Below are 27,283 nucleotides of genomic sequence, written 5' to 3'. Positions count from 1 at the left end.
ATCCATACCTGTTGTACAACCGACTTGGTGGTAAAATTCCGAAGACTTGAGTTTCAAATGAACCTCACAGAAAGAGACAGTATCGATGCCAGTTGATGCTCACAGCATGGAACCTTGTCACGTGTCAGTGCCGACACGTCTGGTGGGACGACATCTTCCAGAATAACACACACAGTCTTTCGCGTAAAAGCAGGCGCCGACGCGAAAATGCCGTGTGTGTTGCCAATCGGAAAAAAGCGAGAAGAAAAGCACGTGTGTTTTGTGTAGAGTGCGAAGTTGGGGTTTGTGGAACACGATGCTTTGAACAGTATCATACAAAATCTAATTTGTAATAAATTTGTTCGACAAAGCTGCACATACACTGATTCCACCAATATTATACTCCAGAATATCGAAACGAATACGAATTATATTTATTTGTATAAAAAGATCGTTATTGTGGAAAGCTGGAAACTATTTTCTAATAACAGTCGCCCAGTTTGAAAATCTCGCGACAAAGCGCCGACCGAAGTGATTCTGTGACGTAACCTACAATTTACTCGTGAAGCAATAATTTGTGTAACTGCAGCTTGCTCCTCTTAAAGGAAGAGAACGTAAACACATATTTGAAGCATGAGAAACATGTATCTCGTTTGCTCTCTGTTCCTGTCATGATGGACAGTCTCTTTGACACGTAACAATTTTGTATGCAGCGTAATGATTCACAGATTCTTACACTTCTATCGATGTTCTAATAAACGAATATTTCTTTCAGAGTAATTGTTTTTGCTTCAAGAGCGAATCTGTTGTAAGATTCTTGCCGTTTTTGGCAGAGATGTAGCAACAATTGTGGAATTGATGTGATCCGTGTTGGAAAAAGTTTCATTGTTTTTGATGTCTTATTACCACATTTGTGTGTTTTTCATTTCATCAACAGTTGTGTTGGCTTATTTGGTACCTTACGTAACGCAGATACTGCATTCCATAGAAGTTTCCCATGTCTCGCGTTCATTGATCCGACTGGAGGTGTTGTGAACAAAGCTTCACGTCGTCGAATAAATATACGACGTCTTTCTGCTGAAGGTCAAGTCTTCCGCTGTTTACTAGCCTTTTTGATTCCCTTGTAAGAAAACGACATCCTTCATTAAATATATGTTACTTTCAAGAGAATCGTAAGTAAAACGTCCCGAAATGTACCACTTCATACCTCCCACGGTCCTAAGGAAATTAAAAAAAAAAAAAAAAAAATGAGGTGTAATGTTTTAGTTACTGCAGATTTTTTCAGCATTACAGACGTTCCCTGTTGAAAAACTGTGTTACAAATGAATATAAATGATGCTATTCGCATTCCTCGTATATCGCATTCAGAACTATAGCTTAGTGTCCGCTTGGAGCGCTGCCGTCAGGGGTGTATAGAGAGCGGGAAGGAGTGTCGGCAGTGTGTGTGTCAGACTGCGGCGACATTCACCACGAGGGGGGCAGAGGCGGGGGCCGCCCCCTGCACGCGGATGAGGCGCTTCTGTCTCCAGCTCTGCCTCTCTCCCTCCCTCCCCCAACTTTCCCCGTCTCTGTCCATCTGCTTGTCCATCTGTCTAGGTATCTGGAGGACGCAGCATGGTATCTCGGAAGGAGACTTACCAACAGGTGTGGGAGTAGCTTGAGACACGCCTCAGGGACGTGTGTTGCATGCAATGCTGTCCACGTCGTATGCTACTGACCTTGGAGGCAATGTTAAGAGTCAGGCCACAGTTCGTGCAGATAATACATTCTCTATAATGAAGGAGTGTCTGAAAGAAGCTGTACAATTTTTTTATTCATATCTTCACATGATTTCAAAGTAAAGCAGGATCTGACATATTGCTTTAAGTGGGCTGAAATGTATAATCGTGTGAAAGTGGTTCGACGAACACTCTGGCATCCACTTCAGTCTGTTTTGCAGAGAAGGTACGTACGAAATTGTGCTCTTAAAAACACGAAAAAACGTCGCATTGTAAGGTTGTTCTAATATTAATGAGTCACTTTTGGAATCAGTCAACTCATACAAAGACATGGGTGTCGCACACTGAGATATTCTATATCACCTCAGTGTGCCACTCCCATGTCTTCACATAGTCTCAGTTGTAGGTAAACTAGATGGCAGAGTGGACGCGACACTGGATGAATGCGGTGAGTCTACAAGGGAGACAGCTTACGGAACACTCGTGTGGTCCATCCTAGACTATCGCTCGGGTGTGTGGGACCCATTACAAAGAGAACTAACAGGGAATATTGAACGCGTACAGAGAAGGGTAGTGCGAATAGACAAAGTAGTGTTAGTGTGAAAGCCTGCTTACAGGAAATTCCAGAGCCAGCAGTGGGTGAGCAGGGCTCAGCAGGCGTGGGGGCGTGTGCCCAAGTTCTGCGCGGGGCTGTCCCACACCCTCCCACCCCAACCTCTCAGTCCCTCCGCCAACACAGCTCACATATCTCCGTGACGTTCAAAAGAATTCTAACTTCCGACATTAGCGCAGTACCAGTGCATGAGCAGACTGTTACCGCAAGAGACCTACTGTCGTTATACGAAAGTCGTTAATCGGCGAAGGAATCTTAATGGTTATGGTTATTACTAATAATGTTAAAAATAGGACTGCTACGGGAATCCTTCCAATTCAATGAAATTCAAAATCAGGTAAGGTTCACAAATTTTGTTTCGTCACTCGACTCTGCTCCGTGTCTCACAAGAATTTGAGTGAGTTGTGGGTTATAAACACAAAGGGTATACACAAAACATCTTTTCCTCGCTTTTTGAAGAGCAAATTCATGAATGATATCTTCCGAACTCAGTTTTGGAACCACGCCGTGTTCTATTGACAACATGGCCGACATGCTACTTCGGAAATAATTCTTGACGAGCTCTGAACCTGGAGAACTTGTTTCAGCGGAGGCGACAGTTCAGGCACAGCTGGCTAAATTTTGTGGGCAATGTAAATGCCGGGAAACGGGTTTGCAGCATCATTCGAGTATTTCAGTATTAGTGTAGGAGTTTTCACGTCATCGGGCGCCATTTCTCTGAGCACATTAATTTCTGTCAAGAGAGCTGAAGCAACAATGTCTTTCGAACTTTCACAATTTGTGTTTACACTTAGCTCTTTCTCAAGTTTTTTAGACAGTGTTTTCAATTCTTCGTCCTGTATGTATTTTAAACTGTCTAGAGAAAACAAAAAGACGAGTACTCCGGAATACTTAGCCATTTGACTAAACCTCTCTTTCAAACTTTTTAACACTGTCTCAAAGACACAGTAGAGAAAATTGATTCTATGTTTCTCCTCTGAAGGTTGAGCTATGCAAACCATGTCCTCACCTTCATAACGAAATTGCTTCACCTTCTTGCCAGCTCTCGTTTCTCCAAATTTTGATGAAGTCTGTAAACTTTCAGGTATCTCTTTCGCTGTTAACTGTACATTAACAAAAACTCCTTCGCGGAAATTCTCAATAAACGTAACTAGACTTTCCAGGTATTTACTTGCCACTTTCATGTCAACGTTTGCTGCTTGAACTGCCTTGCTTGTTGCGCTAATGGCAAAGAGAAGACCATACTATACGACAACGCCTACAATAAACTCGAAGCTTTTCAAATTGTTCACAGCAAGCGAGTGAGCTCCGCTCTTTGTTTTCGCTTCAACAGCGCTGTCGCTCACCTCAAGAAGGGCGCCTCTGACTTCTCTCGTCTGGCGCTTTAACAGCTTTGACACTCTACACCCTACTTTGAATCTGAAAGATTCGTCGCTGTTAAAGTTGGCGCCCTGCGCAATAAGATTTCCCATCTCTGAGTGAATGCACTGAAAATAATGTACGAGGGCTATCCACAAAGTACATTACGTTTTGGAGTTAAAAATAAATAAAGTATTGGAATTTTTTTTATTATATACAGATGAAAGCCACACTTCAATACTACTTTTCTACATAGTTGCCATTTAAATTAAGGCACTTATCGTAGCGATGGACGAGCTCGGAGATTCCTTCGTCGTAAAATTCGGCCGCCTGCGCCTTCAACCACGTGAAGCTGTGCATCGTCATCAAAACGCTGCACAGCCAACCACTTCTTCATTGCTGGGAATAAGTGGAAGTCGCTCGGTGCCAGGTCGGGACTGTACGGCGTATGAGGAAACAACTCCCACTTAAAAGATTCGAGAACTTCACGAGTGGCATTTGCCGTGTGGGCCCGGGCGTTGTCGTGAATCGGCAAGATCTTTGAGCCCAACTTTCCCCTGCGCTTGTTCTGTATTGCTCTTCTGAGGTTGTGCAGAGTTTGGCAATACCTTTGGGAGTTTATTGTAGTGCCTCTTTCCAGGAAATCCACAAAAATCGTATTTCTACCGGGTTACTGATTAACCACGTGGTTGAAGACGCAGTCGGCCGAATTTTACGATGAAGAGATTACCAAGCTCCTCCATCGCTACGATAAGTGCCCTAATTTAAATGGCAACTATTTAGAAAAGTAATATTTAAGTGTGGCTTTCATCTGTATATAATTTAAAAAATTTCCAATACTTTATTTGTTTTTAATTCCAAAACGTAATGTACTTTGTGAATAGCCCTCGTATATTCTTTAAATTACACCAGAAAATGTGACTGCTTTTGCAGTAGATTTCGCCGCATCTGATAACACAAGACTGTGACTGGCACATGGCATATAAAATGCTCTTGGTTTGCACCTTAATATTCTGGCTTGAACACCAGTTCGATCACCTTTCATATTCGATAACTTTGACCTCTGCAGTGATGAATATTGAGTCCTAATTTCGACAAAACAGTTTCAGTCAAACTTTCTCCTGTTGTTAAAGTGACGCTCAGGAAGTCGAGGAAGAGTTCTTCTACAGTCGCTGCGTCTTCTGATAAATTATAGACCTAACAATCAATGTCATTTGTTCCTTGTGGCATGTATCAGGAGTACAATCAAGCACGTCAGAAACATATTTCCTTTCGTTTACACAATTAACAATGGTGTTTTTTACTTTGTTGGCAACCAAATTCATGAGTTCGTTTTGAATGTTTTTTTTCCAAGACAATGGTCATGATTTTCTTGGGTCTTTACCACCTATAATGTTCATGCAAAACGGGGTCAAATTCTGCTGTCAATTCGATCAAACCAAAAAAACTACCATTATTTTCTTGATGGGGCACGTCGCTGCTTCCCTTTAAGGCCGTAATACGTTGAACTAGGTACCTGATGGTGAGTGTAATACTTTTTAGAACCTGACGCTAATGTACTTTCTGTGACGCTTGATTGTTAGACACAACAGTGAGTAGAAAGGGCGCGGACAGGGGCTGCGAAGCAATGAACCGAATATACGCATGGGCAATAGCCATGTGTTGACAATAAACAGTACTGTAGCGCGTCGGTATCACAAAAACCCTGGTTCCCTCGACTCCGGTGCGGGCATAATTTTCTGAGAGGTACTCCAGAGGCCACAGCAGTGTCACAGTGAGCGTAGAATTGGATTACATTACACTAAAAGTAGTTTCACAAACATGTTACTTTATTATTTTCAGCTTGTCCGCAATAACAAAATTAGGGCGACAGTCTTCGTATTACATTCGCATGTTGTGCGCGGGGTCCCTGGAAGCGCTGCCCGCTGTGTGAGGCCCCGTAGCAGACTGCAGTTGGTACCTGCCGGCCTCGCAGCCGTTGGCAGCACTGACTGCGTGCCACAGCCCAGGCGTCTGTCGCATTTGTGGAGCGAGTCGTGTCCAGTGTGACGTTCTGCGTTGGGACTTCGTGCTGCTGCTGCTGCTGCGCCGAGAATATCTTCTGTTACACCCACATCTTTAATAAGGTAAGGACGACTGTTTTCATGCGTTTCTGTAGTGTTGAAGTATTTTCTTTTGGTTTGTTTTTGCAAAGTCATGGTAGCTGTAAGGTTTCATTTACGTTCACTATGGAGACTATCGCGTATAAAGCAAACCACTTTCGGTTATTACACACTCAGAATACTAGCGAATTTCGTATTACAAATCCTGGTATTTTAAAGTCCTACCGACATTCCTATTAATTCTGTTTTACAGACTTCAGGCAGGAGTGAAAATCATAGGCTTCGACAAGATTTCTTCTTATTCGCGCCATTTTGTTGAATTTTTTTTTTCTTTGTTGTTGAAATATGGGATTGTATTCGTACACATTTGATGCGTGAAAAGGGCTATTCTGCTTGTTAGGAATAACAGAACGGAATGGTGGAACATTGCTTCTGCAAGTACATACTGTCCAATGACAGAACTTGGACCACTCATGTATTAAGCAATTACTTTCCGCCAGGATACTGCGTAGACCTGGGACAGCCTGCTCCTATTGTTTTGTGGCTCGAAATCAAATCAAGCGAGACGCGTTTTGACAGTTCCGTACTGGTGCCTTAAATCAGATATATTCGAAGTAGTCAGCCGAATTTAGCACAACTAATCTGCTAGCTTCTGCCACCCAGTCCCATATTAGCAAACATCAGCACGTTACGTCACGCAAATGTGTTCTAGTACAGAACGCTTTTCCATTTAATTTCGATATTTGTCACTTTTCTAGAGTAATGTTTTCGGTGCAAGTCTGTTTGTTGTGTAGTCAGTAAGGTAGATAAGGTTATCCTCCATTTCGTCTTTACTGTTGTGTAAGTGCAGAAATTAATGAATTCTTACATTGACCCAAAATTGATCTTCTTGCTACAAATGTTGTCAAAATGCCCGTAGTTTTCACTTCCGTTAATAGTGTATCTCCAGACACTGACTGGCCACAAATACCAAAAAAGGAGCCGCTTTTCTAATAAGGGAGTATCTGAATGAAGAGTGCCCCACGTAAAGGACTAATCTTGAAACACTTTTACAGTAAAACCAGCCATCCTCAGAATCTTTTCTGATAAGTCTTTGTCGTTGCTCAGAACGATATCAAAATACAGTGTATCAGTTACAAATCTTAGTGCAGAACTCAGATCGAACAGCCCACAGGTGTACTTCCGGTTCATGGTGTGTCCATTGGACACTACGAACAGGCAGTTCACCTGTGGACTGTTTCATCAACAAATACGTTGGGAGCAACGGAAGATTCACACACAGTCTTGTTAAACCAAACGGGAGCTGCTGAGTAATACTGCATTAGGGTAAATAATTATTCAACTGTTGCGGTTTTAAGAACGCTTTGTTACAGCTGTAGTTACCTACAGTATAAAGCGTGTTGCTGTTACGTAGAGCAAGCTATACATAGTTTATATCAGAGCAAGCAGATATCTTGACATTAATACGTTAAGAGTAATTTCTTCGTCTTTTGTGCAAGTAAATGAAAAATAGCAATGGAGATGGTTGTAGACAAACTTCCGGGAAGAGGGGCTGATACAATAGCTTCTTCCTCACCTCTGCAAAATACTGGCTGTGCAGACAAACTGGTCTGTATACATACATACGTTAATCCTTATTCGATAGGTCATGAATACGACATTTCGTAATGACGTAAGTTTACTTTACACAAAATAATTATTTTTTATAGTTAGTACTTCATATCTAAAAATTCATCTATTGAGTAGTTGTCATTTAGAAATGTTGTTAATCTGTCTTTACATGATGGTTGGTTATGTCAGACTTTTAATGCTATTTGGCAGATAACCAAAGAGTTTTGTGGCAGCATAATTCACCTCTTTCTGTGCCAAAGTGAGATTCGATCCAGACTAGTGAAGGTCATCGTTTCTTCTAGTGTTGTAGCTATGCACTTCATTGTTATTTTTTGACGTGGGTAATTAATGACAAATTTCGTAAGTGAATATATGTACTGTGAATATCCAGAGTTCCTTAAATAAATGTCCGCAAGGTGATCTTGGGTGGGCTCCATCCGTTATTCTAATTACACGCTTTTGTGCAATGGATACTTTCTCTCTTAACGACTAATTCTCCAAAATGTGATGCAACATGTAAGAAGTGAATGAAAAGAGGCATAGTAGGCTAGTTTACCAATATGTTTATCACCAAAATTTTCAATAACCATAATAGCACAAGTAGCTGAATATAACCATTTCAGCAGATTATGTGTGTTTCTTCCAATTCAATTTCTTGTCAATGCAGACAACCAGAAATTGAGTATTGTGCCTTAGCAACAGACTTTTCCTCATAATTTATATTTATCAACGGTGTTATACCATTTACTGTACAGAATTGTATAAGCTGTTCTCAAAGTTTAGTGATTCCATTTGCAGAGACCCAGTTAATAATTTTCTGAAATAAACTAGCCTATTTACAATTTCTGCAGCTGATTCTTGCTTGTCATGTGTGATTACTTGTATCAATAGCAAAAAGAACTAGCTTTGCATCTTCATGAATATAGAGTGGCAAGTCATTAATACATATTCTGTACTGCTAACTTCAGCCTTCTGCATTCTTCCAGTTAAATATGAGTCGAACCATTTGTGCACTGTCCCACTCATACCACAATACTTCAGCTTATCTAGAAGAATTTCATGATTTACACAATCAAAAGCCTTTGAGAGGTGACAAAATATCCCAATGGGTGATGTTTGGTTATTCAATGCATTTAATATTTGTTCAGTGAAAGCATATATAGGCCTATAGCATTTTCTCTTGGAAACCCTTTCTGAAAACCAAATTGACATTTTGTTAGTACTTCATTTTTACAAATACGTGATGCTACTCATAAATACATTACTTTTCAAGAATTTTGGTTAAAGCTGTCAGAAGTGAAATTGGGTGGTAGTTATTAGCATCAGACCTATCTTCCTTTTTATGCAGTGGTTTAACAATAGCGGATTTGTCCATCTGGAAAAATTCCCTGTTGCATTGAGCTACTACATATGTGGCTGAGAATCCTACTTATTTGTTGGGAACAAGCTTTAAGTGCTCTGTAGCAAAGAAAGAGGTCTAGGTTGGTTTGGAAAAAGATGGTATGGTTTAGAGACGGATAAGAGAATAAACGTGAACGCGAAATAATACCGGCCTTGACCTTCTGTGCTGATGCACACACATTCCCTGAACTCTCACTGGATTCGGTAAGAAATCGACGAGTAGTGAGTGTGTTGAGGGTGGGACACTACGAACGTAGTGTGTGGACATACAAGGTGAGAATGTGGGTCTCGCGGGAGGCGTGCGCGAAATAGTCCCTGCAGTCGCTCTATCCTCTGTGCCCTCGGTGGCTCAGATGGATAGTGTCTGTCGTGTAAGCAGGAGATCCCGTGTTCGAGTCCCGGTCGGGGCACACATTTCCACTTGTCCCCGTGATGTATATCAACGCCTGTCATTAGCTGAAGGTATTAATCATTCTAATTTCGAAATAAAGGGTGGGGCTATGGATTCGTGTGTAGCATATACTTCATCATTAGAAGAAACCAGATGTAAACAAACACAAGTGCGATGATTGGTCAGCAGCCGTAGCTCTCGTACACTGGTGGTGTTCCACTCTTGGAAGTAGGTCCAACGTAAGTGTTCGATACCTTATTACTATGTCAGTGTGAAAGAACCTTTGTCATTCTGACAAATTAACAGCCATTAACTTGTATGTTAATCGTACTTTACCTATGTAACTTTTATCTTAAAAATTGTGTACAGTCACACTCTCTAACCGGTGCTTGTGCTCTGATGGTCTCGCCGTTCATACGTATCGCGAAAATGGATGACACTTTGTGCTCCGTAGTGAAACGCAATTTCCGGAACACCGTTAATTTCGAGAAACAAGTTGTTAATGTTCTCCACAAGATTACAGGCAAAATCAACTTTTTACTTTTCTCGAATACGTCTATGTATTATAAATAAGGGAGGTGTTGCTTATATGCATGGCGTGATCGACAGGGTCGTAGACTGACCATCGTGTGTGCCGTCAGGCGGTGGTTCTACGCTCCATGTGGTGCATAATTTTTTGTTCGGTTTGAACACTTAAATCATTTAAATATGGGATTAATCAAATATATGGAAATTAACTCATATGCCACAATCATTTTAAGGAAAATGCACATCTCCTAATTTATAATTACAAATCACACGCAAAATTCTGGTTTTCATTGCGAGTACACATTCCTAATTGCCGATATTTTATAAAAAATACTTCATAAAAGATTGTTGAAGTTAAAACATTACGCAGTTTAATCTTTTGGAGAAAAATTAAAAAGTCAAGTACTCTGTTTGAATATGCTCACATGAGCGAGAGTAACAAATGTCGCAGAAACGTGGAAGACAATTTTCACGGCGTCGAGCACGCTGTACAAATGGAGCATTTTTAGAGTTGTGATCTTAACACTGCAGTCTGAACCCGATAGAACTGGTATGGAGCCAAGTTAAGCGATTTGTTACAAGAAATAGACATGAACCTACCAAACTTACTGCCACTAATGCACGAACGTTTGTGACACGTCTCTGCCAAACGATGGCGAACTGCAGAACAGCACGTCAAGAAAGAGGAGGAGGAGGAGGAAATGTGGACATTTTTGTGGCTTGGGGTTCTGTCTCTAATAGACTAGTTATCAACGTAGCTGCACTGAAATGTATTCAGCGGTGGCCGATGCGGTAGGAGTTCAGAGATTACCAGACAGCTGACTTCGATACCTTCAGTGGCTTAAGTATTTTATTACATTGCGCTACTACAGTGCGCTTTTACGCCACACACAGCTCATGTAGAAAAATTAGCCACGCTAGTAACGAATTTTCATAACTCCTGCTTTTAATTACAATACTATGTTCGCTAATATCGATGACATGTTAAATTTTCCGTCCGGTCACCTGAGGAGAAAATCACCCGAGTTTTACCATGTATTATTTCCTTCTGTTTAAAAATTCACATCCACAACTGCGTTGTCCTCTGCTCGTCTCTTTCTACGTCTGAACCGCCACTGCTCACACCAGTGCACGTTAGCTGGACCACTTGCCCGGCCAGCGCTGTCAGAGCTAAACGCGCCGGTAAAGCTCTTGCCCCGTATCACAGCACAAGTCGATAGGCACAGCATAAAACGAAACCTCATCATCGTACTTGATTGCACAGGTGACCGCTTGGTTTCCGCTCCTCCTGAAACTAAATCCAAAGAGGTTCCAGCAAACGAGGAAGAGTACATAGTGTAATGTTTACATGAAGTTTATTGTGATGAACGGAGTATATTCCGATGTCCAGATTTGCAATACATTCAACGCACTTTGCCGTATATATCATGCCTTCCAAATTAAAATCTTAAACTGTTAGGGCACAACCACGTACCGTAAAACAAGACTCCCCACCGAGTGTCCTAGCGATGCCACACACTGGCTTTGACCTGTGTCGTGATTTCACGGGACTCTCTCTACTCCCTGTGCAGAGGCAGAACACAACACTGACGTTTGTTTCCCTCCCACGTTGTTGCTTGGAAGGCAGGGTGTGCTGACACGTTTCTGCAGCTGCGACTGAAACGGGAGACTTCGTGATCTGCGAACGGTATGAATGTGTTGTGATGGAAACGAATTAAAAAGTCTTTGTTACTACACGTATTTTACGCATACTGCGTTTTCTTAGTGGCTTATCCGGCACCTTCGTCGTCGGTCAAAGAAGATGGGCAGCGGTAGCAACAGGTGCGGTATTTTCTTGTTCCTAGTGTGGACACATCTCGTAGAGTACCGGTCCGTATTTCCTTTCACGAAATTCGTGCAGCAAGAATCGTCATGTGCTGTTAAATGTGCATGCAGTCTGCGTCGGAAAACAATATCTTTACTATTCACTCTTTAGGTGTCTCTGATGATGTGATCTTCTGATGCAAGCCTGTAAAGTGTTGTATGGAACCCAGAATTCAAATGATGGTTCACTCACCAGTATGAAAATGAACAAACAGAAATAAATTTGTCATCGGGATGGAAATTTCATTTTTAGCTACGTAATGCATACGAAGTTGTACGGAGAATTTTCCCGTCATTTAAAGTTAGACGTCAGTAACATTTCTCATGGCTTCAGTTGTATCGCTTTGTGTTTGGTGGTAAACAGCAGTCTTAGTAGACACCAGGTTATATTCAGTTTCCGAGAAGCGTAAGTGGTGCATTTCGGAGTCATTATTTATTAAATTGCACACCACGAAACTCTGTGATACATTTTAGGGTACATAGGTATTGGAAAAGTGAAACGCCGTTCGCAAGTGTGCAGTCCAGGCATGCAGTACGGAGCATTGGACAGCGTCTCCAGTACTTGGAGCTGGAACAACGGTTCTGCTCGCTTGGTCGGCTGTGTTCCTGTGGAGACAAACGAAATGGCGGAAGATGAGGCTTGATGCGGGCGGCCAAGAATGGTTAAAAAAAGAAACTTATCACACTGTTACTCCGTGAGTTGACGACATTTGCACGTGACTGTTATTATTTATGCATAAAAAAGTAGTCATTTGTCATGGCTGCTACTGGATATGAGGTCCTAAATTCCGTATTATGAAACCACACCGTTTCAAGGCAACGGTACATGGAAGATTTATAAAAAACACGTCACTTTCTTTCGGATGTGTTACAATTAGACGTCATATAAGGACGTATCGGCTGCTAAGGCCTTCATTACATTCAGTTTACGGTGCGGGGGCTGATCTTCCAGCGGTTGATTGTGAGGCAGCGGTTGTAAGCGTTGAGTTACAGAGCAGAGGGTAGCTACGGAAGTGACTCGCGTCCTGCCATCTCACCTTCACGTTTGCAAAGGTTCTGCGACTTCTTTATTAAGTTATTTGCAGTTAGTTCTTAAATATTCGATATTGTGTACATATAGTAGTTCCCTTTCTCTGCCGTGCGGTTCTAGGCGCTTCAGTCTGGAACCACGTGACCGCTGTGGTCGCAGGTTCGAATCCTGCCTCGGGCATGTGTGTCTGTGATGTCCTTAGGTTAGTTGGGTTTAAGTAGTTCTAAGTTATAGGGAACTGATGACCTCAGCAGTTAAGTCCCGTAGTGCTCAGAGCCATTTGAATCATTCCCCTCTCTCTCCGGGCGTGTGCGTATCAGGTCTGCGTTGTCATTGTCAATGATTTACAAATCTACATATTAAGTGTGAAACTCGGAAATGCGAATAAATATTCACACGTTGATCATCTGGCAAAGCTAATTACCATTCAAAATAAAAAGCATAGAACTGACTGACACATTTGCAACAGAATAAAAAGGTGGCGTAGTCTCAGCTATACATAAAATGTAGCCATATGTGAAGTGTACAAAATACAATTTACCGGCTAGTTTTTCTAGGCCACTTCTTTGCCAGACAAAAATCTTCCATTAAAGTACCTCTCCAACCACTTACATTACGCTTTTCTTGATTTTATTACACCAAATGCTACAGATAGTGACGTGTTTTCGAGAGATGCTAGCTGTGTTGTTTCGAAACGGCTTTACTTACTGGACACAAGGTGAGTGAGCTGATGGCTTACCTCACTTGTTAGAATGGCTGTCCCCCTTTTTTTCTGACTACGGACCAACTCCACACATCAGTTTTCAGATGATTTAAAAATTTTATTTTCTTGAAAAACTTGAATGAGCAGAATATTGGAATCTGTGCAGGCTGGCTTAAGATTCTTTTTGCTTGTAAATCAGTTATTGGTCTCACTTTTGGTGTTGATGAAGGCGTATTAGCAAATGCAGTTGGCACAAATTTTTCAGTAAGTTTCGGAGCTAATTCTTGCCAACATTATAATCTCTACCTTATCCACAGCCCGGTCCACATGAATGCAAAACTTATGGCGTCAAAATAACGTCACGTTTGCAGAAACTCCTGTGAACTGTAGGTTGCCCTTAACACAGCTGCAAGATCACACTCCACGGATGACGAAATACACTTCTGGCCATTAAAATTGCTACACCAATAAGAAATGCAGATGATAAACGGTTATTCATTGGACAAATATATTATACTAGAACTGCTATGTGCTTATATTTTCACGCAATTTCGGTGCATAGATCCTGAGAAATCAGTACCCAGAACAACCACCACTGGCCGTAATAACGGCCTTGATACGCCTGGGCATTGAGTCAAACAGAGCTTGGATGGCGTGTACAGGTACAGCTGCCCATGCAGCTTCAACACGATACCACAGTTCATCAAGAGTAGTGACTGGCGTATTGTGACGAGCCAGTTGCTCGGCCACCATTCACCAGACCTTCTCAATTGGTGACAGATCTGGAGAATGTGCTGGCCAGTGCAGCAGTCGAACATTTTCTGTATGCAGAAAGGCCCGTACAGGACCTGCAACATGCGGTCGTGCAGTATCATGCTGAAATGTAGGGTTTCACAGGGATCGAATGAAGGGTAGAGCCACGGGTCATAACACATCTGAAATGTAACGTCCACTGTTCAAAGTGCCGTCAATGCGAACACGGGGTGACAGACGTGTAACCGATGGCACCCCATACCATCACACCGGGTGATACGACAGTATGGCGATGACGAATACACGCTTCCAATGTGCATTCACCGCTATGTCGCCAAACACGGATGCTGTAAACACAACCTGGATTCATCCGAAAAAATGTTTTGCCATTTGTGCATCCAGATTCGTCGTTGAGTACACCATCGCAGGCGCTTCTGTCTGTGATGCAGCGTCAAGGGTAACCGCAGCCACGGTCTTCGAGCTGATAGTTCGTGCTGCTGCAAACGTCGTCGAACTGTTCGTGCAGATGGTTGACGTCTTGCTGACGTCCCCATCTGTTGACTCAGGGATCGAGACGTGGCTGCACGACCCGTTACAGCCATGCGGATAAGATGCCTGTCATCTCGACTGCTAGTGATACGAGGCCGTTGGGATCCAGCACGGCGTTGCGTATTACCCTCCTGAACCCACCGATTCCATTTTCTGCTAACAGTCCTTGGATCTCGACCAACGCGAGGAGCAATGTTGCGATACGATAAACCGCAATCGCGACAGGCTACAATCCGACCCTTATCAAAGTCGGAAACGTGATGGTACGCATTTCTCCTCCTTACACGAGGCATCAGAACAACGTTTCACCAGGCAACGCCGGTCAACTGCTTTTTGTGTATGAGAAATCGGTTGGAAACTTTCCTCATGTCAGCACGTTGTAGGTGTCGCCACCGGCGCCAACCTCGTGTGAATGCTCTGAAAAGCTAATTGTTTGCATATCACAGCATCTTCCTGTTGGTTAAATTTCGCATCTGTAGCACGTCATCTTCGTGGTGTAGCAAATTTAATGGCCAGTAGTGTATTAATAATAATAGTAACCTCAGAGTTTTGCAGATGATCCAGTTATCTGTAATGTATTGTCTGCAGTAAGCTGCATAAATATTCAGTCAGATCTTGATAAGAATTCAAAGCGGTGGAAAAACGGCAACTTGATTTAAATGTTCATAAATGTAAGACTGTGCCTCCACAAAACGAAAAAAATGGTATTCTATGACTATAATATCAACGAGTCACTGTTGGAATCGGCCGACACATAAAAAGTACCTGGTATGAAATGGAATGACGACATACGCTTAGTTGTGGGTAAAGCAGGTGACAGACTTGCGTTTACTGGAAGAATACTGGCGGAGATCAGTCAGCCTACAAAGGACTTTGCTTACAAACCACTCGTACCACCGGTTCTAGAATGTTGCTAAAGTATGTGGGACCCGCACCAAGTAAGACTAACAAGGGATACTGAACGTATACAGAGAAGGGCAGCACGAATTGTCATTGATTTGTTTGATCCGTGGGAGTGTAACCGAAGTACGCAAGGAACTGAACTTCCAGACTCTTTAAAGACACACCCAAACTATCCCGAGGAAGTCTATTAACAGAGTTTCAAGAACCGCCTTTAGATGGTAATGCTAGGAATATACTTACAACCCTCTACGTACCGCTCACATAGGGATCGTGAGGATAAGATTACAATAAGTACTAAGCGTACAAAGGCATTCAGTCATTCTTCCCGCGCTCCATACGTGACTGGAACAGGAAGAAACCCTGACAACTGGTACTGTGGGACCTACTCTCTGCCACGGTCGTTTGCAGAGCATGTAGATGTAGATGTAGATGCAAATGTAGATGCTGTTTAGCATCGTATTATCACAGCGTCTTCCGTAGTTTCGGGCAATTCTCGTTCTCATTTTCTTTTCTTTTTTCATCGCAGTGCATCTTAGTTTTCGTTACATCACAGACGCAGGGTTTCTGCTGCAGATTTCTTCTGCACTTTCTCGAGCCGGCCTATTCATCCACAGTTGTTCCTAGTTGTACTTCGGTCGATTCCAAGTTGAGCTCCCATTTTTCTCTTTCAAAATTACGTAATGTTTCTCATTTCAGCTCGCAAATACTGTGCATTCCAATAAAATGTTAAAGATTCCAGTTTAAGTGGACTGCCTGTAGGTATTTGTTATGATTTCCTAAGGCTTCTGTGCATGTACTGTATCTCTGCAACATCGAGCGTTTCCTTAACTGTACTTTCCAGTTCCAAATTTCCTGCTGTTTGTTCGCTCCCAAGTGTCTCGATAATGTCCGTACTTGGCTTACATACAGGGTGGCGCACGAAATGTTTTACCATTTTTGTTTTTGAATATAAACTGTGTCAATACAGTCTGAAAGGAACATATACTACAATGAGGAACCGTCCATGGAGATTTGTTCTGAGCACATGGTCAATATGTCCGCCATTGGGGAGCCAATTTTGTCCGTGATTGAAGCGAGCTGGAAACCTGAGTGAAATGATCCGCATGTCGAAATGCTCGTGTAAAAACTCCAATAGTCCAGACCTCAATCCATGTGACTCTTTTCTTTGGGGGTTCCTAAAGGAAAAAATTTCCCCGAAACGTCTACAAGATTTAATGGAGTTCAGAAGACTTATTCTTCAAGCTTGCAGTGAAATTACGGACGACATGTGCCGTAGGGTAATCACTAACTTCAGTATTCGTTTGAAGGAAGATCGGAAACGAAATGGTGGCCATTTTGAGTATGCGCTGAGTTAGAACAAATCTCCATGGGCGGCTTTTCATTGTAGTACATGTTCCTGTCAGATCGTATTGACAGTAAAGTTCATATTCAAAAACAAAATGGTAACACATTTCGTGCGCCACCCTGTATGTTGCCAGTGAACATGGGCATTCGTTTTAGTAGGTTAAAGAATTCCCTATGATCACAATCAGTCACATCCCCCATGCTCCTGCTCTAGCCTCCTGGCAACCAGCCTTTCCCGCTCACTCCTTCCTGTCCTCCTTCTATCCCACTTAACCTGTTTCCTGTCTCTTCAAGTGCCGCGAGGTTTGAGTCGCCGTGTCACGGATTGCTCGGCCCCACCCGCCTGAGGTTCGAGTCCCCCCACGGGCGTGTGTGTGTGTGTGTGTGTGTGTGTGTGTGTGTGTGTGTGTGTGTGTGTGTGTGTGTGTGTGTGTTGTTCTTAGCATAATTTAGGTTACATTAGTTTAAGTAGTGTGTAAGTCTAGAGACCGATGACCTTAGCTTCTTCAAATTGCTCAGTGTCGTCCTTGATTTTGATTGCTAAGTTCTTCCATATCATCATCAATTTCTGAGCTCAGTGATTCTACTGTAGTCGTTAAGGTGCCATATTCGGCAACTAAATCTCAGTTCAGCTCCTCCTTTGACGCCAGCAAGTCTGCAGTCTGCCTTTAACTCTTCGCTGTGTGCTCATTCTTTTCATCAGCGTGGCCAAATTGGCCAATCATGTTCTGCTCAGAGCTACATGCACTGCTGCACTCTGTTCACTTATCGTTGCTTCAGCCTCGCCCGCACTCACACTTAGTAAATTGTGCACTCGTCCCGAAACACTGCTAGCTGTGAGTGGAACAGGCTGTGCACATCTTTTAAATCTAAACATCTCCGCTGCACCACTGAAGTCCGCCTCACTCATTTGTCTCGCATCGGAGGAACCTACTGTTTCATTTTGCACATTTTCGTGGCTAAAAGTGGGGAGAATCTATCTCCCACACGTCTCTGTACCTTCGCAGTCTTTTTTTGGGCATTTCGTCTACCGACTCCTCACCACCTTTTTTCTTTTCTCCTCGTACTGCTTTTGGAGCGACTACACGTAATTATTTTCGAATAACGCAAATGAAAATTTTATACAGAAAAAACACTACCTGAAACAGTCACTTAAATAACATGCTAAATTTTTACTGAGTTCACCACACTGGCTAAACAAGAGTATTCATCACAAGAAACCTAGTAGAATGAAAATGGGCTTCACGCGCAATTCCCAGCGCAAAATCATCGTCACACGAGCATTAATTACATTTAAAAAACTCCCCAATCAAAAGGATTACATTGAAAAGCTCCCAAACTACCATAAGCACACTTCACACAAAATTCAAAACAGACATCAAAGACGACACTGTTTCATAAAGCAAGCAACAACGCTAATCAGCCACAATGAAGAAATTGTGTGAGATCTGTAGAAAATACAATTTACATATTAGTACACCCTAACAATGTCACAGCATCAACATAAGATCCCTGGGGTGACCGAAATCCTGTGCAAAAGGGTCTCGCCATTATGAAGGCCACCTGTTCTCCGCAAAATTCAGATTTAATGGCAAAGTCGGTGTTCCGAATAAAACCTGTTCACGACTTCAAATACCAACAGCCACCAGGCAAACAGAGGTTATTTACGTTTCATTGAGCACGCACCCGACACACAAACTTAGATTGTGGCTGAAATTCGTTCATGTACTGGAAAAATAGCCGAGAAAACCACCACCTGTCAGGCTGTTGTATGAGCTAAGGAATGAAATATCCTCGTACTGGATACACAAGACAACATATTACAATTTTATTGATCGCTATTAAGGGAGGATAAGAACTGAATGATTTGAGGGAGCTTGACTAGGAAGCAGAGTGGTGCTGTGAGGTGGTATGTAAAGAGCCACTCGACGTTTACGTCTGAATTAAAACACACGAAAAAATTAAATGGTGCTGAAACTTCGACGTAGGGTACGTGTCTCTCGAATGCAGCCTCTGAATGTGGAACCCAATCTGCCAAATATGGGGTAGGATTTACTTGATGCAGACACTGACCATGCATACATTATATAGTTTTGAAGAATGCTTGCTTATTCTGCTTTTAAATACACTGGGAGAGAGAGCAACTACTTTCGGCAGTCAACTTCTGAGGAAAAAGGCCCGTTGCAAGAATTCACTATAAATCCAATAATTAGACAGTACAGTTACCGAATAAGAGCACCTCTACTCTGTACTTGACAAAGAACTTTATGTTCGGATTTGGCCTCTAATATGAGACACACAACACCTGTGGGGAAGGAAGTGGTTTTGGCACTACACATTCCACCCTCCAAAGGGAACTCACAATTGAAAATATTCTTTCCACAACAATATTTATGTCTGGTACAGCAGGAGAAAAACTCACAAGCGTGTCTATATTTTTACATGAAGTACCTGTACTTTTAAGTGTATTGAATACATCGCACAGTCTCTTAACTGTTTCCAAATTAGCTTTTTCCAATTCCTCAAGTTTCTGGGATACAATGTTGTTCACGCATCCTATCTCGTCTGAAATGTTGCACATGAGTCTACTGCCTTAAGAATTATCAGAAAATTCAAAAGTTCAGCCCAAGAAACAGTATTTTTTTAGTGTTATCCAATGATTTCAGAGGTTGAAGTGGAGAACTCTGCTTTTCCAAACAAGTCACAAAAGTGTCTTAGAATTGGTAAAAGGCTCGTATTTGACTGAGTGAAAGTACCTTCTTTTCCAAGTTAATTAAAATGGTATTATTTCTTGAAGCAAGCTGAAACCGTGGTTATTTCCATCTTTTGGATTGAATTTAAAAACATTTTCAGTGGACATTGTGTGAAATGAAGCCAAAGAAGTGACTGTGGGTTCTCGAAAATTCGTTTCAGCAGCGTGGGACACGTATTCTGAGATAGAAAACAAGATTTCAAAGGTTCATACACATCAATAACTTTTGTAACTCCTGGCAACAATGACAACCATCTAGTTTTAATACTACCTAGAACTTTCCCGTATCCAGTATCAACGAAATCACAGAATGATTTCAGTTGGTCCACACGATGAGGGTAAATGTGTGTCGTGCTCAGTGTAACTTATTTTAAGTTAGAGTAAGTAGTACGTGAGCCCAGGCACCGATGACCTCAGCATTGACATCCCTGTAACGTTCTTTAACGAGAACTTGTCACACTCGTCCGTCATTTCTGGAGTAGCAAATGATCGATACGAATCGCGAAGCTCGCGCGTAAGTCACTGGCACTCAGCACGATGGCGGAAGATGTTGTGTTTACACCTCTCCTCATCCCGTGACCAAAATACAGCGTCTTTGTTCCAACTTTGCGTTGACCAAAAGCGGTACTGGGAAATCGGTTGACGAAATCCGGTTTTTGGGGCGCCAGGCGAAGGGGGTGTGTGTTGCCAGCTGTATAGCGCGGTTCGAGATGACTGACTGTGGCGTGGGTGGGACGCAGGCGGTCCGGCAGTGCCGACACCGACGTAGACGCCCCGCTGGCACTGCTGCAGCCGTTCCCTCGCCTGCCGCGCGAGCTGGCAACGCCGCCCCGTGACGTCAGTGCTGGGGGGGGGGAGGGGGCAGCCGGCTGTCTGTGCGGTCCAGTTGTGACGCAGCAGCCTGGAGGGAAGCGGCGTGCCACGTTGTCCTGCCTGCCCAGACAGAGCTTGTGTATCTTGTGTCTGCACGGGAATACCTCAGAAAGGTAAGGCAGGAATCTATGGGGGCGGCGGATGTTCTGCACGCTTTTGTGTGGTTTTTGTCACGTAACTCACTTACTGCTCCTGTCTAATACTTTGTCTTACTTTGAAAAATTACGACCGCTACGAACAAAGGGGGTGGCTAACAGTGTGTTAAATTACCGTCTTGAGTGTTCAGTGATTTATTGGTCGTTACTTGTGGCCTTGCTCCAGTCTATGAAAACTTGAGCGAGAATAACGTGGAACGAATGGAAAATAACGTCACATTCAGTCGGCTAGTGTTTCGATGTGCCAGTGTAGATTTCCACGGAATTCACGTACAACAGGCATTTAAAATGAAAACCTCGCGTTCTTATGTTCGTAGGACGCAAGTTTACGGAAACCATCAAACGCAGAACTTTGCAATAAGCGAGTTTTAGTGCGACAAGGCGTGTAGCGACTTGCAGGCGTGGCAGAAATTTATTTTTTAATGTTTCGCGTAATGTGGCCGAATTCAGACATCTAACATGTTGTCAAGATGTACTCATTCAGAGGTATAATCTTAAATTGTGGTTGTCACACGGTAAGAGAAGTACCGCAGTTTGAAACATTGCGCGTCGCGAGGTAACGTGACTAAGGGCGCCGAAATACGCGCACGTTAGTGAGACAGTATTTCAGAATGAGGGCAGTTACCGACTTCCAAGAAACTGCACGCAAGACTACGAGCACTGGAGAGATTTTTCCGCTACCCCCCCCTCCCCTCCCCCGGCCACGTTGTCGCTGTTCATGGAGTCAACTTAGGCATCAGACATATCGTTGTAGTTTATCAGTACCTACCTATTCGCGACGCAGTTTACAGACAGTATCGCCACACCCCGTAGGGTATCTACAAAAATTACATCGTCGTACGGCCCACACTTCAGTAGACACGACGTGTCAAAAATTTAGACGCGCGATAAACGGGCTTTTTTTTAAAAAAGCAGCGCAAATTAAGCAGACTGTGTTCACCCAGTATTTCAGAATGAGCACTTGCTTTCGAACACACATGAAGAACAATTTCAAACCGTTTCTAAACTTTTATCTCGCTTACATGCTTAACGTCAGATGTTACACACGTAAACTCGTCTGCAAAGTAATGAGACGTAGGAAGCTCTTTCGTGCGTGGGCGTTGCGGATCCTGAAATCCGTTCGCGAATCACAACTCGTGATGTCACGCCAACACGCTTGTGGCCATGAGACGCAGCACTCGCGTTCATTTCCGTATTTTCACAATGTTCTGCAATTAAGGTTATGGCCAACGAGCAATCTGTAGCTTTCCCCAACACCCTCATTACACAGAGGCGTAGTAGTTGGCGAATTCTTGAGAATTTGTCGTAATGTTTGTGCTTCACGAAATAAACATTTCGTATTTTTTATCGCTCTGTCACGTCTCCTCGTTTGTGATTTGCTGATGAAATATTTTTTTAGCACTCTACAACGCTACATCGCTTTGTTTGGCTGTTCTCGTGTTACTATTTGCCCGATGAGAGAGCCCGGTGTGTCGACAAAGCGACGCGTCAGCCATCTGTGAGACGCGCCGTGTTCTGTGCGGCCTGCGCTTCAGTCGTGTATTATGTGAGGGAGGAGTGAATGTCGGTGATTCTGACGCCGTCACTTACCGGCTTCTTCATTTCACGTTCAAATTACACGATTAAAGTGCAGTGTAGATTTCTATGTGCAGCCTGTAACGGCGGCAGAATCTAGATTTAATTTGTGCCATTTCCAGTGCGACAGTTGCGAGAATCGAGGTAGATTTGTTGTTAGTTTCCGTCAGAGGACTGAATCACGTCAAAATTATAACGTTTGTGGGGGCATTTGCTAATTATGTTTGACAGAAACCTGCAGTAAGCATTATTTCGTTTAGCCAGATACTGTTACAGAAGCCTTACCCGTTATTGATGGTAAGTCACAGTTTCCGAATTGTCGGTGGCCACTGACGTCGCATTTACAGACACTTCGGCATGACAAAGTACTGAAGACGACCTGTCTTGAAAAGTTCAAAAATGCCATGTGTCAGTTGGACTGCACATCGTCGTAAAACGCAAATTTGAATACCAAAACCATAAAATTGACAATTTTATCTCCGGAAACAGGTAGATCAACACGACGACTGTTCAGTGTGCTCCCCTTATCCAATGGCAGCAAAGAACGCGTGACGTCACGGAAAAGTGACTGTCGTCACACGTGAGGGACAGGATGATTTGATAAAAGTTGCGCGAATTTTATGTATAAAAAGCAACCCGGAATCAGTGCTGTAAATGCCCTTCACTTCTGTGACATGGAACTGTGTGTGGTGGTTTTCGTATTTATACTCGCCTATCACAAAATATGCAACGCAATTGATGCACGCCGTATTAAAGACCTGTTCAAAACGTGTCGTGTGTAGCGAGATAAGATTTGCTGAATTGTAGAAAACTGTGGCGTTCACGGATGAACAGTAGCGGCAGCCAAATCAGTTTCCTAAGCAGGCCGCCACTTAATCGCGAGTGTGTGGAATCCCCGTTTTGAGTCACACATCGACTGCCCATAATAAGGTAGCCAGATCACTCGTGACTTGCGAATGTGTTCAATTTTTCTGGGTGCTTTCAATTCATTAGATGTTCTGTCAAGCAGCAAAATGTGATAGCTGCATAAAATTTCACACTGTGGTGTGTCACATGATACTTGGGCCGGCAGTAAACGTGACTCAACGTGGAGACGGTGGCGAGGTATCGCCCTGACACGTGGTTGAGGGTAACCTGCGTGCAGGAGTAACCGTGCTCTACCACTGGCTGCTTGCAGTCTCAAGTTGAGCCACTCGCAGAGGTGCATCGTGGGCTGTAACTGCTGTATGACAGCGAAACTTGGTATGCTAATGCGGCCTTGCGGAACCGATTTACACTGGAAAGAAATGTTCCCATATCTAATGCATTGGGAACGCAATGTGGACAGGAAGGGACAAACAAGTGAGGAAGGCAGAATGTCGATATTATTAACCGCCACTAGCAGAACTTGTTCAGTATGAGCACCGGAGACTCCCGCGAGGTGTTGCACAGTGACAGATTCGCACCTGGTGTTGGAATTGATTTCCTCCGGCGCCAACTGGTTTCGCGTTAACGCTTTAGCATGTCTACAGTATTTCGCTGCCTTACCATACTGACAGACCACAGTGGACTTCGGTCAGTAGCTGCATTTTACTTATGAGCACCCGGTACTTCAGTGTCTCAGATGAAGAAAAAAAACGGTTCGCGAAAATTTCGCTGTCTCCTTGGTGGTCCATTTGGTGATACACCATTCAGTAGTTAATCAGTTAAAAAAATCTGCAGTTTTCTCAGACTTCCGTCGTGTGTTTAACTTTTCTCAAAGCATCAAGGCTCTGCAAGTACCCGTATTTCCAGTACAGGCGGCTGCCTAAACTGGAGCAGCTCGCAGCTGCTGATAGCGGCCGTCGACATTGACCCGTGGCGTAATGGTGCGCTGCGTGACGTCACACACACTCACGGATACAACAGAACGCGTGGCTGCTATATTATTTTCTGTAAAGTGTGTTGTGGTGGAAAAGTGATCCGCTGCTTGGCCAGAGTTCTCGTACAGGTTGTCAGGTTACAGTGTGGTTGTCACTCGGCGGAGCCAAAGAAATGGAATGTTACAGTAACAATTTTTGTGTGGCACGTACTTCACGCATGTTAGCTTTCGGAGAGTGTTGTATGTCCGTTTTGGTGACGCACAGTTGGAATCGGCAGGTTCAGTGCTGGGCACCGCTTGTCCCTGGTGTGGGGGCAGGTCAGGTCCACACCTGTGCAGCCGGCCGGCCAGCCGACACGTGAGCACGGCAGGCAGCGGCAGCCCCCACTCTCCGGACGGGCGCAGACCGCGCTCTCTCTCGTCCACTGTGTTTTTTTGTCTGTTTTTTTGTACTGCGTCTCACTGTTACGTTCCTGTGTTTCGCGCCCTTTCAAATTTTCGCAAGCCCATTGGCCGAGTGGTCTGAAAAGAAACAAAATGGCTCTGAAGATCATCGTGCATACATAGCTGTGACGCGAGTTCTCGGTAACATCCAGTGTGGCCTCTACTTTGTGTAATCAGTGATCGAGTGGCCTTCTGCTAATATTTCAAGTTCATTTCAGTCAGCCACAGTGCAATGAAACCCTATTTTAATCGCTAGATTTTCGAAAATAAACATTAAGAGAAACAGGGCTGTAGTAGAATTATAAAGATTATGACTTACATATAGGAGACAACCGCAATTACGACACACACAGTTTAACTACACAAACCAGTGACCAGTTCCAGATTTTCAAACATCCATTAAGTGCTTTTGCAAGCTGATCAGTACTTGCGTTAACCGCCTACGGCCAATCCAGCGATGCGAAATTTCGTCGTTTAGGTAGCGACAAACACCGATGCTCCCACAAGGGTAGGCTTGTCTTGCTGGAACATGAAATTCCTGGAATCCGGAATGAGTTGTCGAAACAACTGCAACATATCGAGCTAAGATGTACCCGCCACAGTTGTCACAGTATTAAAACGGCCCATTCAGCTTCGCCTGTCACACAGCACAGGATACATTAACCCTCGGCGAATCTCCTTCATGCGCCGAAATTACGTGAGGTTTTTCAGTACGGCACACTCACATTGCGGAGATAAACTTTTTTCAGAAAAGTGTTAGTTGCTTTGTCGCTGAATATCAGTGTGGGGGCGAAATGTCCATCCTCAGTTGATCCCTGCAATGTGGCGCAAATCTGAAGGCGCCGGCCGTAACAGTCCGCTTTTAATTGTTGTAAGGGATCCGGACGGTACGGTTTGGAGTGTAACCGCCGACGCACTGTCTTCCACACACTGTGCTGCGGTGTTCAGAGTTCGTGGCTTCTGCGTGCTGTTGACTTGTGTGGACTGCGTACAAAAATCTCGTTCAGCCCCCCCCATCCCTTACACGGTTTTTTGCAGCTGCCACATTTGGTCAAATACCTCGCATGTTCCAACACATGAAAAGTCTTGCCTTGTCGGCATTTTGGCAAGGCGCTGAATTCGTAATGCCATGCAATCATATTCGTACACTTAATACTTCGGAAAAATTCGAATTCTGGAAACGAGTGAATCGTTGACGGTAGCCCTCTGTTTCGCCTTTTACCCGTCGTCTTCAGTTTCTACACCAGTACGGTGCTGAGCAGCCCAACTCATGATCTCGATCCCCTTGCTCATATTATACAAGGCCAAGAATTCTTTAAATTCTTAGTCAGTCTGGTTGACAACATTGCATTTACGAATTATTTCAGTAACGTACGTAATATCTGTACACGTAATGTGCCTCCAAGAACACGTGCGAAATGTTAACCATCAAAGTACTTCTGTGCCCTTACAATTAATCACTCCTGCGCCTAATATTTAATTCACAGAATCTGGTACTTTCTCAACACGCTTGGTTACACTTCACGTGCTGACTTTAATCCCAGTATATACACTGTGTACCTTACTGTCGGGAATCTTTCCGTAAGCAGCGAAAGATAATGTACGTAAATGATGAGCATATGCCTACTTCTACTGAACCCATATTACTCCTCTGTGGTACACAAGTTAATTATGTACGTACATGTAACGGATGCAGTTCCGCGTGTAACTGACGTATACAAAGACGCGGGTATCGTTAATACGTCGAGTGTAAGTGTTTCAATTCTAAAATTGGATGTAGAAGTTCGTTATGTGGAGAGCCAAGTACGAAAAACCACTACATCAATGGCTTTATTCTTCTTTCAAAATAATGCTGAGAAATTTATACACAAGTGCTTTCTAACGCGTAAATACCTAGTGTATGGTGAGCTGTCAGTGTTGCTGTTCATTAACTTGTAATTCACGCCCTGCCTACCCTTAGTTCACTTACAGTGTCACTGAAGCGTCGTTCCTTTCCGTACGTAAAATTGCGATTACAAGTTACGAAATGCCACAGTAGGTGTGAAGTAACGCCCTCTATAAAGCACTGCAGGACCTTTGCTTGTCTCTGAGTTGCACGGCTGATACAATGAATTTTCGTTACCACTCACGAATAATTCCGTCTCTTTTTTTTGTTTACGATTAAAATGCTTAATACTTGGGCAAATCTGCTGATAGCAAATATCGCTCTCCTTACTGTTTATCAAAATATGCCCCCGACCTTCCATGCCTTCTTTCTTTCGTCGTGTAAATTTTGCCAACTCCAAGGAAACAAGACGACCGGCAAGTGAGGGATTTTTGTCTCCTTATCTATGAGTTTCAAACAGCTGTTTCTCTTTTTATCTTACAGAAATTAGTATTGCGTATTTCTTTACACTTATTGCATGTACAAATTATTTCCTCTTTTTACTTATTTACATAAAAATATGCGAATAATCGTTACCACCTAGATGGACATAAAACATGAAAATTATATCTATGGACTGTTAGTCTCTAATTTGGCTAAAAGAGAATTACTACCATTTTTGTAGCCTCTTTCATGTAGGTGCTTTAAAAATATATTCATTACATGATGAACGGTGCAGTTTTTTATAAACTCGCGCAAAGATTTATTAGCCTGACTTTTCTCGACCGAAATGTTTGAGACAGGACTAAACAAAACAACGATGGCGTCAACTCTTGACAGTTTTTGTGTGGTGATCCACAGTGCGGACCTTACTGTAGTTAGTTTCTTACTGTGCTTAGTTTGAAGCGTCAGAAATTAAACTTGGTATTTGAA

The 27,283-nt window shown here is 43.2% G+C and overlaps 1 protein-coding gene across 1 annotated transcript in view; it reads left to right on the top strand.

The window, feature by feature from the left end:
• Window positions 1-5,690: 5,690 nt before the first annotated feature.
• The window catches only part of LOC126108878 (speckle-type POZ protein homolog), a 231,171-nt gene continuing 209,578 nt past the window's right edge, over window positions 5,691-27,283 (top strand). The window contains exon 1 of the mRNA XM_049914239.1: window positions 5,691-5,795. The gene's annotated coding sequence lies outside the window, so the exon portion shown is untranslated. The remainder of the gene's footprint in view (window positions 5,796-27,283) is intronic.

The sequence above is a fragment of the Schistocerca cancellata genome, chromosome 11, assembly GCF_023864275.1.
Source record: "Schistocerca cancellata isolate TAMUIC-IGC-003103 chromosome 11, iqSchCanc2.1, whole genome shotgun sequence".
Lineage (NCBI taxonomy): Eukaryota > Metazoa > Arthropoda > Insecta > Orthoptera > Acrididae > Schistocerca > Schistocerca cancellata.
The sequence above is the reverse complement of the archived record's forward strand: the minus strand, read 5'-3'. Positions and strand labels throughout refer to the sequence as shown.